The sequence below is a fragment of the Papio anubis genome, chromosome 1 (assembly GCF_008728515.1).
Source record: "Papio anubis isolate 15944 chromosome 1, Panubis1.0, whole genome shotgun sequence".
NCBI lineage: Eukaryota > Metazoa > Chordata > Mammalia > Primates > Cercopithecidae > Papio > Papio anubis.
Genome location: NC_044976.1, coordinates 130,200,969 through 130,219,216, shown reverse-complemented (window position 1 = coordinate 130,219,216; position 18,248 = coordinate 130,200,969). Strand labels below are relative to the sequence as shown.

The 18,248-nt window shown below is 40.8% G+C and overlaps 1 pseudogene; it reads right to left on the bottom strand.

The window, feature by feature from the left end:
* Positions 1 to 8,411: 8,411 nt before the first annotated feature.
* LOC110741171 lies at positions 8,412 to 12,565 on the bottom strand (annotated as a pseudogene).
* Positions 12,566 to 18,248: the final 5,683 nt, after the last annotated feature.

Genomic DNA, 18,248 nt, shown 5'->3' with positions numbered 1-18,248 from the left:
AGAAACCATTCTGTGCTCTCCTAGTAGGAAAGGAAGCAATATAAGGAATTCAGGGTTTACATACCTGGCAGGTGGGCTGATCTGAGCTGGTAACATCTAAATGAGATTCTCTTTAAGATCCTTCCTGGAAGCAATTCCACTGTAAGTCTCAGGAACTTCTGGGAAATTCCCACCAGTTATCTCAGTCTCTGGCACTCATGTGGGGGGTCTCAAGAAATTCACCTGAATGCTGTTTTCAGCCTTTCGTCTGCCTATGCACTTACCTGTCTCTGGCAAATGATGGTCTCTCTTTTCTTTCCAAATCTTACATAGGTGCCTCTCATTGGCACTCAAGATCCATGGGAAGGATTTTGGAAATGTTGCTCCCAGGATCTCCTCTCTGGTACAGAGAGCTTAGTCATGAGTGGCATTGATATTAAGTTTATGAGAAACAAGTCACCTAAAGATAACCACATTTTGGTGCACCACCTTTCACATATATTTGCGTGCATGTATAATGCACATATAAAACTCTCTTTTTAGTGTGCTCTCTCTATATCTATATACATTTCTCCCCTCTGGCTCCTTCAAGGTTTAATGAGCTCTCTTCTCTACTTTGTAGAGTAGGATTCCCAGCACTGGCTTGATGACACCCTGGAGTGTCTTCATTTATCTCAGGGGGTGCCTTGAAATTCACAAAACAAGATTAATTTAAATTCATTTTCATTTAAAAAAGTAAACAGACATTATATAGTAATTACAGGTACAAGTGTGTGTGTTGAAATCAAACTAATAAATGCTTGCCTTAGAGAGAAATTAAGAGGATGGGGGTGGGGTTGGAAGGGACCACAAAGGTGGTTTAGTCTGAATCTTTCCTAAAACATTTCTCCCCACCAATTACTGCCAGGTTGGTATTTCCCCAAAGTAATCATGTTTCTCAAATTGGAAGTCTGGGCTGTTGGGAATGAAAGCCCTCAGTATGTGGGCCTATCTTCTGTGTATACAATGAGCCTGACATAGAGTACACCCTCAGGAAACACATTTGGATTGACTGTGTGTAAGGGTGGGACATGGTGGTGGTGACTAGGGAGGGCGCATGGCGCATGAGAGTTCCAGCTTTGTGGGGTTGGAGGCCATGACACATCAGCACAGATAGTGACCTGGGTAGCAATCCCATTTGGATTCTAGGAGGATATAGTCTCCCAAACAATCAAGGAGACAATCTAGGCCAAGATGTCATTGGCCTTAGGTGACTGTAATTACCTTTCTATTAACAATTTGTGCAAAGCATCAGAAAGTCAGATAGGTCAAATAACATCAAAGCCTATGAGTATCAGTGACATCCTGCTAAGGATACAGTCCCAAGGCCACAGATGTAGGAAAAAATTCTGAATTCTGCTTGAGACCAGTGTCTTTGAAGCAATAGAGTTGGTGGTGGGTTCAAATCCTGGCTCTGCCACTTAAAACTGTTTAACCCCAAATAAATTGCTTTACACCTCAGTGCCCTTCTCTATAAAGTAGAGATAAATCATAATGCCCACCTCAGAGAGTTGTGAGGATTAAATGAGTTAATCCTGTAAAGTGCTTTGAACAATGCTTGGCACAGTGAGGAATCAATAAACCCTGGCTATTGTTATCATCAGCATCACAATAGGCTGCACATACTTATCAGGACCAATTGGTAGCAGGAGTTTCAAATAGAGTATGCATTACTGGCCCCATCTGGTCCCCAAAAATAGGTTCAGGAACCCCTCCTGTTGTTCCCTACGTTGGGGTAGGAACATCATATGCTAGAACTGGAAACTTAGGCAGAGGAGTTATTGTATTACAAGCAAGCAAATAGACAAAATAGAACAGAACAAAATAAAAAAAAGCAGCACATGCAAATTGAGTTCTCAGTGACTCCCCTTGTTACACTTTGATGGGATATTCTGCTTCATGGGAAAAAAATAGTGCAAACATACCTGGATTCTTAGACTCACAATTGGTAGCAAGGGAAGAATGTGTCTTTTAGCGCAGAGTTTTATGGTCTATCAATCCTTGAAAGGAAGATATCATTAATCATGAGTCAGTTTCAAAATGTGCTCATCATTATCCACTACTGTTGATGAAAAACCTCAACCTCTTCTGGAGAAAATGACTGTTAGGAAAAGAACCTTTGAGGCCATTAAAACACAGCCATGATTCTCTTTATTTTAGTGAAAAACTAAATATACCTATATCCTCAGATGGGAAAGACAAATCAAGTCTAGCGTCTAATCTTAGCAAAATTCAAATACTGGGTTTGAAATGCCAGTAATTCTATTTAATTCTTTTTCTCTTGTGCAAATACAGAGGAATCTACATTGTGTGATTATTCAGATGTTCAAACAGTTATTTAGAATGAGAAAATTTGCAAATTCATATAGAATTTATTTCTAGAATAGCTATGACCATGACAGAGACAAGGTTGATGAGTCAGTTATTTATTTGAAAATTATGATACCCTAAATCCCTTTGGTCAGAAAACGTATTTGATTCACAAGAATATGGAAAAATGGTGAAAAAAATGTTTTTTAATGGTTAGCTTTGCTCTATAGTCTTTTGGATTTCCAAAACTACAGTAGTTTCAGCCTTTCTGGTCCTTGTGTTTCTAAAACTTTCTACCTCTTTAATTCAATTAAACAAACATGCCAAATAAGTCCAAGTGAACAAGATATTGGGCTATATACTTGAATAAAGATCCAGATAAAAGCATGAAACTTACATTTTGGTTTTGGAGCAGATTGTTATAGCAATGACCTGAATGGATTAAACCTCCTAGTATCCACACCCTTATATATGCCTCTCCTACATTTGTACTGGACTCAGCCTTGCTCTTGCCTTGGCTAATGTGATATAAACAAATGTGGGCTGGGTGCCGTGGCTCATGCCTGTAATCTCAGCACTTTGGGAGGCCAAGGCAGGTGGATCACTTGAGATCAGGAGTTTGAGACCAGCCTGACCAACATGGTGAAACCCCGTCTCTACTAAAAATACAAAATTAGCTGGGCATGGTGGCACATGCCTGTAATCCCAGCCACTTGGGAGGCTGAGGCAGGAGAATTGCTTGAACCCAGGAGGCGGAGGTTGCAGTGAGCCAAGATGGTACCACTGCACTCCAGCCTGGGCAACAAGAGTGAAACTCTGTCTCAAAAAATAAAATAAAATAAAATAAATTAAAACAAAACAAAACAAAACAAATCTGATAGAAGCAGAGGTTTGATAAGCACTTGCATGTTGGGTCTTGTCATCTTGGAACCCTAAGACCTTTATGCTATAAAGAAGCCCTGGATTATATACCATATAGTAGGAGAGACCAGTTGAGCCCAGTCCCCAGGCTGGATGCAGCTGCATGAATGATCCTAGGTATGACCAGCAGAAGTGTGACCCAGCTAATTCACAGAATCATGAGAAATAGAAATTGCTGTTAAGCCACTAAATTTTGGGGTCATTTACTTCCTAGGAATGGAAAACTGAGAGAGAGAGATATATATATATTTTATTTTTATTTTTATTTTTTGAGATGGAGTCTTGCTCTGTGGCCCATGCTGGAGTACAGTGGCATAATCTCAGATCACTGCAACCTCCACCCTCCAGGTTCATGTGATTTTCCTGCCTCAGCCTCCCAAGTAGCTGGGATTACAGGCGTCTGCCACCATGACTGGCTAATTTTTGTATTTTTATTAGAGACGGGGTTTTGCCATGTTGGCCAGGCTGGTCTCGAACTCCCGATCTTAGGTGATCCGCCTGCCTCGGCCTCCCAAAGTTCTGGGATTACGGTCTTGAGCCACCACGCCCAGCCCGATATAAAAATTTATACCCAGAAATGGTATGTTGCTGTAACAAAAAGCTAAACTATGCGGCATTGGCTTTGGGGTTGAGTGGTTAGCAGAGGCAATAGGTACAGCAAGTAGATTATTAGTGGAGCCCGAGGACCTGAGAGGAAACCACTACTGGAGGCTGATAAAGGGCAAATCACGTTATATAGTAGTAGAATAACTGGCAACACTGTCATCTCCAGAAACTTGGAAGATAAAAAATGTACTTAATGAACTTGTAGATTTGGCTTAAGGAAGTTTCCATTTAGAATGCTGAAGGGGCCAATTAGCTTTTTAAAAGTGATACATACTAGGATATAGGAAGAGAGAGATGAACCAAAAAAAAAAAAAAAAAAAAAAAAAAAAAGAATTGCTCCATTTGCAATCAGACTTTAAAGCAAATATGGAGTGCCCAGGATATGCTAGGTGGGAAATAAAGCTGTCTGACATTGCCAGTCTCTCCTACTGAAAAAAGATTCTCAAAGTTAGAAATGGTCTCAGGGTACAAATCAAATCAAGGGTGTGGCTACAAGACTTTCTTAAGACCACAGAATGATTTAAAATAGTGACTACTAGATTCTCTCAGCTGGGCAAAATGGCTTTTAAGAATTTTAAGGGCATTTTTTCCACAGCACCTTGACATACTGAACCAAAGTAGAGTCCTATCTCAAAAATAGTTGTGGGTACAGCTTTTGTCTAATCAAGTGGACTATCACCTGGCATATAGAAAGCCCACATAGAAAGGTATTGGATTAGTTTAGACTAACTGATGTATAGGAAGGTCAAAATAAATAGAAACAGGAGGTAAGCTGAGAAAATTACTCAGCTGCACACACAGGCTATTTTTATTGAAAACATAGGTCATCTTGGAGAAAGCAGAGGCAACCACTTCCAGAGAATAGAAGTAGGTAAACCAGGCTGTATTCAAGTAGCATTTTCTATACCTAGAATAGAAGGTCCTGCAATATACTCATGACTGGATCTCAGAATTGCTATGGACCAGATGGCTTTGTGGCTTTCTGTTCCTCCCCCTTTTAAATGGGAGTATCTATTGAGTGTACCAGTCTCACAATTGTGTGATGAGTATGCATGGAGGCAATAACTTTTTTTTTTTTTTTAAATTCATGGGTTCTTGAATGATGAGAAGCCACACCTGTGGAGCTGCATGAGGAACTGCACCCAAGTAGCCTCAGCCGCACCTGGACCTGAGACAGATGAGTCTAGACTTGTAGTTCGATGCCATGATTGGATGAGATCTTTGGTGGTTTTGGGATGAGTGATGCATTTTGCAGATGGGAGGGATGTCAGTCATTGGGATCAGAGGGCCAGCTGTGGTACATTGTTACAATAATGATCCTCAGTGAATTGTGCCTCATGGTATTCATGCCCCTAGTTCCCTCCCATAATGATTTGGGGTTTGGCCAAAGGCTTGGGACATAAGCTTGTAAAATGCATGCACTTTGAGGCTTGTTATCTTGGAAGCTGCCCTGAGATCACCATGTTGTAAAAAAACTTGTTATGAAAGACCATGTGTAGAGAGAGACCCTGTTGCCTCAAGCTCTACCTATCCCCAGGTGACCTACCAGCTAAATGCAGCTTTGTGAGTAGGCTTATGTAAGACCAGTGGAAGAATGGCCCAAATGACTGACAGAATCATGATATATAATAAATTGTTGTTGTAAGCAACTAGCTTTGTATTGGTTTATTATGCAATGACAGACAACTGATACAGGTGTTCATTGTCAAGCACCCAGTTACATGTAGAAAATAGTAGAGTGGGGGATACTGTACATTTGGGTTATCTGGATTTCTAGAAGTCATTGGTACTTTTGGCAACTTTGTGTAAAAGATGAAGAGCCTATGCCAGAATAAACAGAATGTGTTACAGGGTTTCATAGCTACATGTAAAGATGCTGAGCAATGGATGACGTCCTTGATGAATGTGTGGCAGAATGAAATGAGAATGGGCTACGAAACAGGAAGATCTGGTGCAAATTATTGTTCTACAAGTTAATCTTAAGTAAGTTACCTAACTTCTCAGAGTCTTTTCATTTTTACCTGTGAAATGGGGATTACACTGTCTATTTGATGGGGTTACTATCAGGATTGACTGAGATAACGGGTAAAAAGTGCTGTGCAATGCCTGGCACATAGTAGGAGTTTGCTACATGTTGATCCCTTTTACTTGAGTTCTTTCTGTTCACCATGGCATATTTTATTGAGGAGTCTACTAGGAAGTTCGTCGTGAGGATCCACGGAACACCAATCCCAGAATCAGGAAAACTCGGGGAACTGGGCCTACGTTTGCAAGGTCTGTAAACCAACTTCAGGGAGGGGGTGGAATTTCTGAATTGATTTGTCTTCAAGGTTCTCTCACGTGTGCTTTCATGGGACTTTCCAACACACTGTGAAGTGTCTTAGTTTTTGGAACACTCTTCCTCTCTCCTATGTCTAAATACTTTGTTCTCACTCCCACTTCCTTAAGGTCCTGTTGAAGAATCTTTATATCTTAGAGACTGCTGTTAAAATATGAATTTTAGGGTCAGTCATGAGTCTCTGGCATAACACAAAGAATAGAATGGAAGGAAAAAGCATTCCCTTTTGTGAGGAAATGATGATCTTACTTCTGGGTCCTGCGTGTGGCCCACCCACCCAAAGGCAATGTTTAGTCACTCAGATGGGATGATCTCAAAAGACTGAGCGGAGGACCCGGCTGGGCACTGCACTCAGGGCACTTCTGGAACAAAGTGCCGGAAAACTTTCCAGTCAGCTGGAAGGGCAACCACTTGCCAATGGTGTGCCTACTTCAGTCCAGTACCCATTTGAACCGTGCCGGCCTCTAGGATGGTTTGTGATAGCAAGAAATGATCAGTATGTACCTTGGGGAAAGTGTTAATTAACCTGAAACATAAAGTGCAAGAAAAAGAAGGAAAGCTGGAGATCTTCCAGGACAGAGAATGAGAAAATTCTCTTAGGTGATTATTTCTTACAGAAGGGAATTTGAGAAAGGATTTCATCCACTATAGAGGTCCTCGAAATGTACATGACCCACAGAAGCCTGGCTGAGACACTTTGTCAACTATTCCTTCATATATGTTTCTAATCTACTTGCTGATTTTCAGGCTGGTCTCACAATGTAAGTCTTTGGTTTCCTTCTGTTGGATTTCCTTTTGAATTTCCATTTCTTAATGACTTGAACAAATCAGGCACTGTGCTAGGTATTTTATATGTATTTTTCTACTTAATCCTTACAACTACTCTACATTGGAAATATTATTTCCTTCACTTTATAAGTGGTTTTTTTTTTTTTTTTTTTTTTTTTTTTTTTTGACAGAGTCTTGCTCTGTCGCCCAGGCTGGAGTGCAGTGGCCGGATCTCAGCTCACTGCAAGCTCCGCCTGCTGGGTTTACACCATTCTCCTGCCTCAGCTTCCCGAGTAGCTGCGACTACAGGTGCCCGCCACCTCGCCTGGCTAGTGTTTTGTATTTTTTAGTAGAGACGGGGTTTCACCGTGTTAGCCAGGATGGTCTTGATCTCCTGACCTCGTGATCCACCCGTCTTGGCCTCCCAAAGTGCTGGGCCTACTTTGAAAGCAGATTTGCCTGAGTTGAAGAATTTTGTTCATTCACTGCACCGTAGAGGTAGCGGGCAGGGTAGCTTCAGGGACTTAACTCCAGGACAACTTCACCTATCTTTGGGATAACAAGTCTATTTGTTGATTGTGTCCTGATATTACTTCCTCATACAGTGCTGTTGATTACAAAGACTTCTTACCACCCGAACTGCTCAAGTTCTGCTCTAATTGAGGGCTAATTTGTTTACTCTTATTAATTTTGTCTGGTTAAACTTTCCTGCCCCCTGTTTTTTTTAAAAGGACAATATTGCTGTGTGAAATCATAGAGTCATTATTTTGGCAGACTTTTCATTTAAATGTTTTTCATAAATTATAGTTCTCATTTTTTTTTTCCGTTAATATTTCCTGAGGAACAGGTTGGATTTAGGTACAATATTCCATTATTAATCATGTTATACTCTTTTTGATGTGCTGGAAAAATCTTTCAGGAATAACTTTAAGATTGCTTATATATTTAATTGATCTTTCTTTGATCTCTGGGCATTAAAAACTAGTAATGAATTTGTGTATCATCAGGGTTTGTAAGGAAACAGTGCACACGATTCGAGTAACTAAGGAGACTTTAATGAAAGGAACTGTATACAGGCCAGGTGCAGTGGCTCATGCTTATAATCCCAGCACTTTGGGATGCTGAGACAGGCGGATCACTTGAGGTCAGGGGTTCGAGACCAACCTGGTCAACATGGTGAAATTCCATCCCCACTAAAAATATTAACACAAAAATTAGCCACGTATGGTGGTGCATGCCTGTAATCCCAGCTCCTCGGGAGGCTGAGGCATGAGAATCAGTTGAACCTGGGAGGCGGAGGTTGCAGTGAGTTGATATTGTGCTGCTGCACTCCAGCCTGGGTGACAGAGCAAGACTCCTTCTAAAAAAAAAAAAAAAAAAAAAAAAAAGGAAAGAAAAAGAAAGAAAGGAACTAGATACAAAGGTGCAGGTAGAGTTGAGGAAAACCTACGAGAGGTGGGTATAGTTCCTTAGGCCAACAATAATAGCAGGGAGCCACTGCAACTCATGGGTGAAAAATCAAAGGAAGTGAGGGGTTACGGGGATTTGGAGAGTGGAGCCATATGAAGAGGACTGCTTGACATCAGCATTTGGGTGAGGAATGCAGCCAACCTACGGTGGCCCAGTAGGGAGGAAGCTGGGGGGGTTAAATTCTCTAACTTCCTATTCTCCCGGTCTCTAATCTCTTGCGGGTACCTCCCATTGACTGAACTCCTTTAGAAGGGGTATGGAGAGGGAGCCCATTGATGCAGCCCATACAAGTCAGCCTCCTGAGACACAGAGCAGGGTAAAGGGTGGAGAGAGGGTGGGGAGGGTGAAGGAGAAGATATGTAATGCAGCTGGGCTGTAAGATCTGATAACTGATGCTTATATGCAGTCTGAGCTTTATACCACAATAAGTGTTCCTGAGAATGGTTTCCTAACAGATCAGATAATTCTGGTCTTTAAAAAATGAAACTGTGTTCTGCCTCTGCTTCCTCCAACTCTTCTTTTTAATTTGTATCTTAATGATTTGAAACAATTTGTGTGTGATCTAACTGCATGTACCCTTATTATAAAAAGTACAAAAATAACTACTGTCTATGCTAGTGATGTAATTTTATTGTCACTAACAAGAAATGGCCTCTTTATCTTACTGGAAAATAGAGTGGCTTGAATTCAACTTTTCTATATTCAAAATCATCGTTTTTGGCAGATAGTATTTGCAATTTAATTGGCTTATATCTAATGATTATATATAGCTGGCCGACTCTTTCAGCTATTTAGGGGTACGTTTTGCAACCATTTTTCTCTGGTGGTTTCAGTAGAAAATGATGCTACTTAAAAGTGGATATTCCTTGGGCATGTTATTGACATTTGTTTGTTTATTTCTGGGACTTGGGAGATTAGTAAAATCTATTTCAATCTTTTTTTTTCAGATGCAAATCATAGCATCCTTGCCTACTCAGTAAATGTTGAATTAAAGAGTGAGGGAATGAACTTTGTAGCTTTGATTTTATTTTTCTTTCCCCCAAATGTTTTGAGAAAACAGTGTGTGAAAGTCTGGAGGAAAATCTTGCCCTTACTGACAGGTCCTTCACTGAAAACCTCCACATGGAGGCAAGGTGGCCAGCGATTTGGGTCTTGGTTAGGAGCCTTCATTTTTTTTCTTCCTTTTTTTATTTTTATTTTTAAAATTTTTAATGACCCCCCCAAAAAAATCTAAAACCACAGCTTTTGGAAGAGCCACTTGTTCTTTTACCTCTCTTTGAATTTGACTTTGGCCTCCCTTTGGGCCTTGTGTTTAAGAGGAGGGTCTCTGAAGACATCCTTGTTGATGACAGTTTTGTCCAAGGGCGTATCCACAGAGTGCCTTGTGGGCATGAGGTGACCACAGTTATAAACTTTCACAAAAGACTTGATCTTTGACCTCTGGGTGCTCTTCTTGCCCATGGCAGCTGTCACGTTTCAAGGATAACAGTCAATTCCAGCCACCAGAGAACAGCTGTAGGGGCATTCTAAGGTGCCATCATCAATGTTCTTCACGATGATGGTTTTTGCATCCAGAGTAGCATCCGGTGTAGTGTCTGGCCCAGACCAACACTACTTTCCCAGGTTTTATGAACTGCCCATTTTGACAGCAATCACCCAGGCCTACCTTCATTTTCTTTAAAGGAAGTGAATCTACCTTCTACTTGGTTGATTTTAAAGGCATATGGACTATCTTATTTTAGCAACACAGATTTCATGCGGTTCATAGTCTTGTCAAATGTTACAATTTGGACATCTCTTTTGCCCAATTCCTACCAAAAGCTTAATTAGAAGACTTAGCAGCTCTAATCGACAGCTGGATATATAGTTTTTTTTTTTTTTTTTCCTTTTAGAGACAAGGTCTTGCTCCGTCACCAGGCTGGAGTGCAGTGACATGATCGTAGCTCACTGGAACCCTGAATTTGTGGGCTCAAGTAATGCTCCCTACACCTCAGCCTCCATTAAGGATATATTGTTCTTTCATCATCCTAGATAAGTGTTTCTCGATAGAACTTTCTGCAGTGATGGAAATGTTCTGTAACTGTGTATCCATCATTAATAGTCACTAGCCATGTGTGGCTATTGAGCATTTGGAATGTGGCTATTAAAACAAAATAATGGTACTGAAAATGTTTAATTTAATTTTAGTGAAGTTTAAATAGCCACTCATGCCAGTGGCTTCCATATTGAACAGCACAACTCTGTAATTCTAAATTTTATCCCTGAATCAAGCTGAAGTATTTCTTCTTTGGCTTTCCAAAGAATAGTGTTTACTGAATAGCAAATTTCTATGTTTTCCTTAATCATGGTTTTAAGACATATTCTCACATTCTTGGACACTCCCCCATCAAAAGATGGAAACTAAAATACCCTTCCCTTGAATACAGGTTGGTCTTAGTGATTTGATTCTAGCAAATGGGTGTGTTAGAAGTGATACTATGTGATTTTTGAGGCTAACCCATAAAAAGTGCGAAAGTTGGCTTGGCTGTCTTCCTCTCAGCACTTGAGCTTCTATGTAAGAGTTCTAGCTGCTCTAACACTGCCATGCTGGAGTCACATGGAGAGACCACCGAGAGATATCTGACGAGGACCAACTGTTCTAGCCTCCAGTTGTTTGAATCTTCCTAGCTTAGGCTCTAGGTTACTTCAGACCCAGTCACTTTGTGACTACAGTTCTGTAAGAGACTCTAAGTGAGAATTGCTTAGCTTAACCCCTTATCTTAGAGATAATAATACACAATGTTGTCACTTTAAGCCACTATTTTGGTGTTGTACAGTGATAGATAACTGGAACACTCTTGTAAAAGGATGCTGCAGGAAATAGTTCTATGAAACTTTCTGGCATATTCATTGTTGGGATTTTTGAGTACAAAGTTTACTACATCAATTTCTCTTGAATTTTAGTAACAGGAAAATCTGTATTTTCTTGAGCAAACAATAGACTTTTACTTTAATACATTTTTGCTTTGGTTGGTAGGAAGCTAAAAGCTAAATTTATGTCCCACTTTGTAAGTAAATAGGACCATCAATAATTTATTTCTGTGTGTTTGCTTTTTGTTTAGCCTTATCTTACTGTTTTTTAAATTTACCTTTTTTCTTTTTAAAGACCTTAATACAGTATATATTTTGTCAAGCTATTTCCAAAAGTGAATGCAAATAATGTTGGGCTTTTGCTGAACCAGTATGAACTGTAAGATCATCCAGTAGATTAGCAATGATGGCTGAGAGGGCTCTGGAATTTGTAACTCTTCAATGACCTTATTTTATAGTAAGAAAATAAGGCTCTGAAGTGACTGCTGAAGTATACAGAGTTAGTGAGCAGCAAAATCTCAGCCCAGGAAAAGCTGTGTCTTACTCCTCATTCAGCCATATAGCACCCATTGGTCAGATACTGATTCTTTATTAAGTGTCAGCTCTGGGCCTGGTTGCTTGAGGATGGGATGGTGGTACAAAGATAAATAAGACTCAGCTGAGGAATTGAAACTCCAGATTATACCTGGTGGGATATAATACATGTGTTTAAATATAAAGTAATATATCACATAAAAGAGGCACAAGTGAAGCTTTTTGAATGTTCAGAGGAATGAGCGATCACTTCCAACTGGGCGATCATGAAAGCTTCAGGAAAAAGTGTTATTGAGCTAGGCCTGGAAGGATGGATGTGCTTCACACATGCAGGTGTTAGGAGAGATGATGGGGTGAAGGAAGAGAAGACTAGTTGCCATGAGTTGAATACTGGGAATTTTAGGCCCTGTGGCATTTGGTGGGGAAGACATTTTGAGCAGGGGGATTGTGATACATCTCAAATTACACCAGGCAAGTAGTTGCTTACTATTCTGTTTACAGGTTCAACCCTGCCAAGGGCATGCGACCTGCAAATGAAATGCGGATGGGAAGGATGAGAGAGAGAGAGAGAGAGAGAGAATGTTAACTAAAGTTTCTACATAGCTGACTGCTCAGAAAACCCAACACATGGGACTATGTCCTGAAGTAACTGCCTAAAACCTTTATCAACAAATAGTTTTTAGGCTTTGGTATGGAGGAAAAAATTCTGGAAGAGACTCTACAACATTTCACAACACTGCAAACAGGGGGCATTTCAGGACGTCCCTGAGGAACACAGCAGCATGCTCAGCTTCCTCTTAGATGGCCTTGAATTTCTTACAGCCTCCTTGTGACCACAGGAGCCTGGTGATCCATGGAACAGTAAGCCCAGCAAAGCCCAAGAGTGGGGCTCTGGAGGGAAAGGTCTGTTGTTCTTTGTAGAGATTGATGGATTTGTTACAATTAGTAATAGGTGGCTTTCCTGGAATTCTGCAATTACCTCTTGAAATAGGGAAAACTCGGATCACATGGGTAGGATATTGCTAAAGAGGTGAAAACTTACTTGGGCCATTTAAACAGGTTCCTGCCAGTTTCCTATAAGTGAAAGTTTAAATAATCCTCCTTTCTCAGTTAGGAAGAGAATCAATATCTGATTACAGCAGAATTCAATGCCATTCTGCCTGATTCTTCTAGGCTTACAAAAACCACAGAAGGCAAGAGCTCAGGTGGATGAACCATGGTGTCCTGACACAGAATGCAACTTCTATTCTGTTTTCCATAGAGTGTTTGCAGCAGTGTAAACCAACAATAATCATAGTTGCTATGTTAGTGTTGTACAATGCTGTACAGGTGATAACTCACTTTAACCAGCATGTCTTATCTAATCTTCATAAAAACTCAATAAGGTGAATATTGCTCTTCTACTTTTACAGAGGAGAAAACTAAGGCACAAGTAACTAAAGCAAATTATCCTAAATCTTTGGATGACCATGTATTAGTGATTAGGGTTTATGTCTGGTCTTAGGAGTAGAAATTAGTTTGTGCTCTTGAGCAAGGTCCAAATATGAGAGGCAGGATTGGGAGCTGTAGGTGTAAGGGTGAGTTCAGAGCTGCATTGGGCAAACATCTGATCACCTAGGGATAGGCTGTCCCCAGATAGGGACAATCTTTTACCAGTCTTCTCTCTGCTTGGGAAGGTAATCAGTGGCAGAGACCCTCACATCTGGGAGTGACCAAAGTTATATGTTCAAATCTTTCATTTTTTCAAATGAGGAAGCTGAGGTTCAGTGAAGTTAGGTGGCTTTCAAAGACTCACACAACTAACTGATGATGAAAATGGGATCATTACCTAGTTTTCTACTCTTTACTGGAATTTCTGCCACTGCACCTCGATGCTCTTCCTGCTTTTCTCTCTCTTCTTTCCATTAGATAGAAGTGTGTTTACAGTGTAAAGTGATTTGACATTTGTTAGGTAAGTAGAATAAAAGTAGCAATTGCTACTATTCATTGAACACCTATGGTGTGCTACAATGTGCGCTAGATACTTCTCATGCATAATTTTTCATCTTCACAAGAACTCTGCAAAGTCTCTCTTCTCTCTCTCTCTCTCTCTCTCTCTCTCTCTCTGTGTGTGTGTGTGTGTGTGTGTGTATATATATATATATATTCGAGATGGAGTCTCACTGGAGTGCAGTGGCATGATCTTAGCTCACTGTAACCTCCACCTCTTGGGTTCAAGCTATTCTCCTGCTTCTGCCTCCTGAGTAGCTGAGATTACAGGTGCCCGCCACCATGCCCAGCTAATTTTTTTTTTGTACTTTTAATAGAGATGGGATTTCGCCATGTTGGTCAGGCTGGTTTTGCACTCCTGACCTCAAGTGATCTGCCCACCTTGGCTTCCCAAAGTGCTGGGATTGTAGGCGTGAGCCACCTTGCCTGGCCCTGCAAAGTCTGTACTTTTATCTCTGTGAGGATACTGGGACCAGCGATGGGGAGGGACTTGCCAAGACAATTTCAAGCCCCTGCTTTTTTTTTTTTTTTTGTGCAGCGTGGCCTCTGCAATAATTTATCTTTTGTCCTAGAAAACAGAAATATTTGAATTTTTTATGTGGTCAAATATCACTTGTTGGAAATCATTAAAATTCAAATTGTCTGTGTTTATTCCTAGAACTATACCTGATTAAAAAGGGAAATAAGGGAGATGAATCAGTTATCGCCTTTAAACAGAGTCTTTAGAAGTCTTGATTAATAAGTATTTTTCAACGTGAAGGAAAACCAACATTTTTTTTTTACAACTATAATTCAAGTTGTATGTTTAAGTAATTTTTTTTTAAATAGAGATGTTTTGTTTTTAACCCTTATTCCTCTAGCATGCTGGCGCAGAGTTCTAGAGGCACTTTTGTATTAATTAGTTCTTTCCTTCAAATTGAAATACCTTCAGGAGAGCTAAGGATATTTATCATTTAAACTCAGAGTTTGATACACTTGCTTCCTCTTAGCATCTGTGATATGCCTTCCAAATTGAAAAAAAAAGAAGCATTTTTTTTTTCTTTCACTTGGAAGACTTTAGGATATGGGAAAGTCTGAGCACTGTGCCTCCCAGGAAGAATTTGGATCACTGATGGGCAGTATGAAATTTCCTGGGCTTGGGAATCAGAAGGGAAAGGGTGCCAGGAGGTGGAAAAATGGTACTGACAGGGATGTGGCTGTTCCTGGCCAGCGTGCCCTGAAATCCTGACGTGACATAGGTGGTTAATTACTGCACTGTCTAGAGGTGTCATGATGCATCCTTCAGCATGATTCCAGACACAGCGCCTCTGTCATTTGACTCCAGTCTTTTAACATGGATCCTCGGCTTCCATCTGCACAACCTCGCATGGTCGTATCTCCCACAGAAATGAAGGAAGAACCTTCTTCCCTGAAACAGCAGGGACTTTGGTGAAGTTCATCATGATGGTGCTTTTTAATTGACTGTCTTGGCCTTTTACTTGTTTTCTGACCCTTGGACTTGCATTGCTCCTTTTCTGACCCTTGGACTTGCCTGTGGGTTTCCTGGTTTCTGACTGCTGGCTTGGTTTTTAACCTACGCACTTAACCTGAACTCCTGATATGCATGTGATTTCTGACTGCTCATTTTGCTTGAAGCCTTATTGACTTTTCCTGTTCCCAGCTCTGCCTGTAATTCTTAAACTCGTTGTATTTTTCTATCTGGCTTCCCATCTTGGCTCTAGGACTCTTTGTCAACACCAGTCTTGATCCAATAGAGAGACTCAATCTCATTGGGCAACCAGGTAAACAAGAGGACTGGTGAAGGGGTTGACAAACTTACATCTTTATCTAGCATTTGGCACAATTCTCATGGCCTTTCTGATCATGGAGTTGACTTCATGTAATGAAAGTTCAAAGAAGGCTTGAACAGAAAAAAATTTTGTAATCAAGAGACAGTAATCGTTATCCTTTCCAGTTGTTGAGTTAGCTACTCCTCTGTAAATTGTAACATAGAATTCCAAATTTATATTGAATTCCTGCGGTGTCCTGAAATTGGGGTCAGTCTACCTTTCCAAAGAAGACCAGACGTATTTCTGTGACACAGGATCTTTTACATAGGGTTCGTGGGTAATAATTTCTGCTGCTCCTTCCTTATTCCAAAAGTGAGCAAAAGTCAGTTTTTCACACAGGTAAAGTTACTAAAGTTGTGTGCAATCCTAATTTATCTCATTAGGATATTATTAAAGGAAGAAGAATGTCCACATTCAAGATAACTAATCCAAATCAAGATCTTCAGTTGGGAAAATCAGACTCAATAATATCAGATCCTGGCATAGCTCCAGCACGTTGTCTTGCAGGTATGTTGAGAGTATACAACTATGGGTAACCTCTTGGGCAAAGCAGCTCAAGATTAATTTCTTGTCATTTTCCACAAATGTATCAATGCATCTACAAAGTAAAATGGGATGGGTTCTCAACTGTCAGTTCTTTCGAACCATTGTTCTTAAGAATTCACGTTGAGTTTATTTCTAGAATTTTAACTGCTCATGACAGATAAGTCTATGAGTCATTGTCATCTCTTAGACACTCATGATGGTTTTAAGGGCATGTTGCAACCACTTCTCTGTCCAAAATAAAGCAATTTCAGGTGTGGCCCATAAGCAGTTAATTCCACAATGTTGCATTTTTTACGCTCCACTTGCAGCTGATTTGTGAACTGTAGGGTTTGGTGGGGTTGGGAATGTTGACCTCAGGAAGGATTTGGGAGAGTGCTTGGCAATCAGGTGACACACCAGCAGTTCCTTCCCATCATTAACTTGGCATTGACTGGACAAGCAACAGGGCACCATTCCAGGTGTGTGTCTTTTGAACTCCTAAGCAACAATTTCCTCCCATTGTGCAACTCAAGAAGTCTGATAAACAGTGTGTTTGGCATTCTGTTCCTGGAAATGTCTCTTATAGAGGCCACCTATAGGTGTTCTAGAGTTGACTGAGGGATAGTTAGTGTTGGATGATGCCACAGTGGCTACCAACTAAGTCTGTGTGGCAATAAAACACATCCTATATAAGCAGAGACAGAGATGAGCAGGGGAAAAATCCAAGCAGGATGTAGAAACAAATCAAAGGATGTATCACTCAGGCAACCAAGGTCATGGAGAGCAGAATAGAGCACCAAGAAAAGAGTTCCTGATAAACCAGTGCACTAATTGGAAGTGTTTGTGGTGATGGGAAGAAGGCCTCTGGAGGCCTCCAGGGTGAGTTAAGGCAAGCAATCAACATGTCAAGGTAATTTGTTAGCAGTACTGGCTTTGGGTTAAGGTGTATAAACCTGCCTGCTGTGATGTATGAAGCCTGCTAACCGGAGGAAACTTGGTCATAGAAGGACAGCAGCAAAGTGGCACCTGCTTGGAACTGACAAGAGGAATCACCTGCACCTGTATCTGTACCTGTATCAACTGCCCCATGAAGGCAGGCCCTAATTACAAACCACTTATCTAGATGGAGGGGTGGGCATGGCCTCTCTATATGACCACAGGATATTTCCAAGTTTCTCTGATCTTGCTGAGTAGTTCTTATGAAAGGATGCTCTCAAAGAGCTGCAAAAGAGAAATAAAGGCTTTAATGAAGGTGCATTTCTAGAGGCCAACCAGACACTAATTTGCCCTCTGAATTCATACCAGTTGTGCACACCTCTCACCAACTCATTCAGACCATGTTGGTTGTGCACATTGACCCTGCAGTGACTCTGCTTTACATTTGAATGATCCCACGAACCCAGACTGACTGTGCACAGCCTCACCTTCCCACTGAGCCCCCATAGGTTATACACCACACACTACATTGTCACTCTCACAGTTGGCTCTGTACATTTCTTACTCTTCTGCTAAGCTCGCACCCTTCACCATCTTAGTGATTTCTTATCCACTCTGCTCAGCTGAGATCACATGGCCCATCACATTGACTTCACACAGATTATACAATACTATGACAGCACCCACTCTTTGGTCACCCAATATCTGTTTTTCTATTCTTCCTAGAAATAAACCCTGGTTTTACTTTATGCACAGCTAAGAGACAGCATTTCCTAGCCTCCCTTGCATTCTTATAACATTTTGTTATGTGATTAAGTTCTAGCTAATGAAATTTGAACAGACAGGTTTGGGTGGGACTTCTGAGAGTGTTCCTTGAAGTGAGACGAAATTCTGGGGTCTCATCTTTTGACCTTAGTCTTTCCATTTTCCCTCCCCCACCAGCCCCTTTAGTTTTGAAAACAGATGGATTGGCCAGATTTCATCAGTCATCTTGTGACTTTGAAAATGGAAGCCACCTAATAAGAATGGTAGGTCCATAAGTTGGAGGGGACCTGAGATCTTGATAACTTTATGGGGCAACAAAACCACTTCCTGGGCCTTCTATCTTGACTTCTTTTATGGAAGAAGATGAGCCCCTAGTTCTGCTTAAGCCA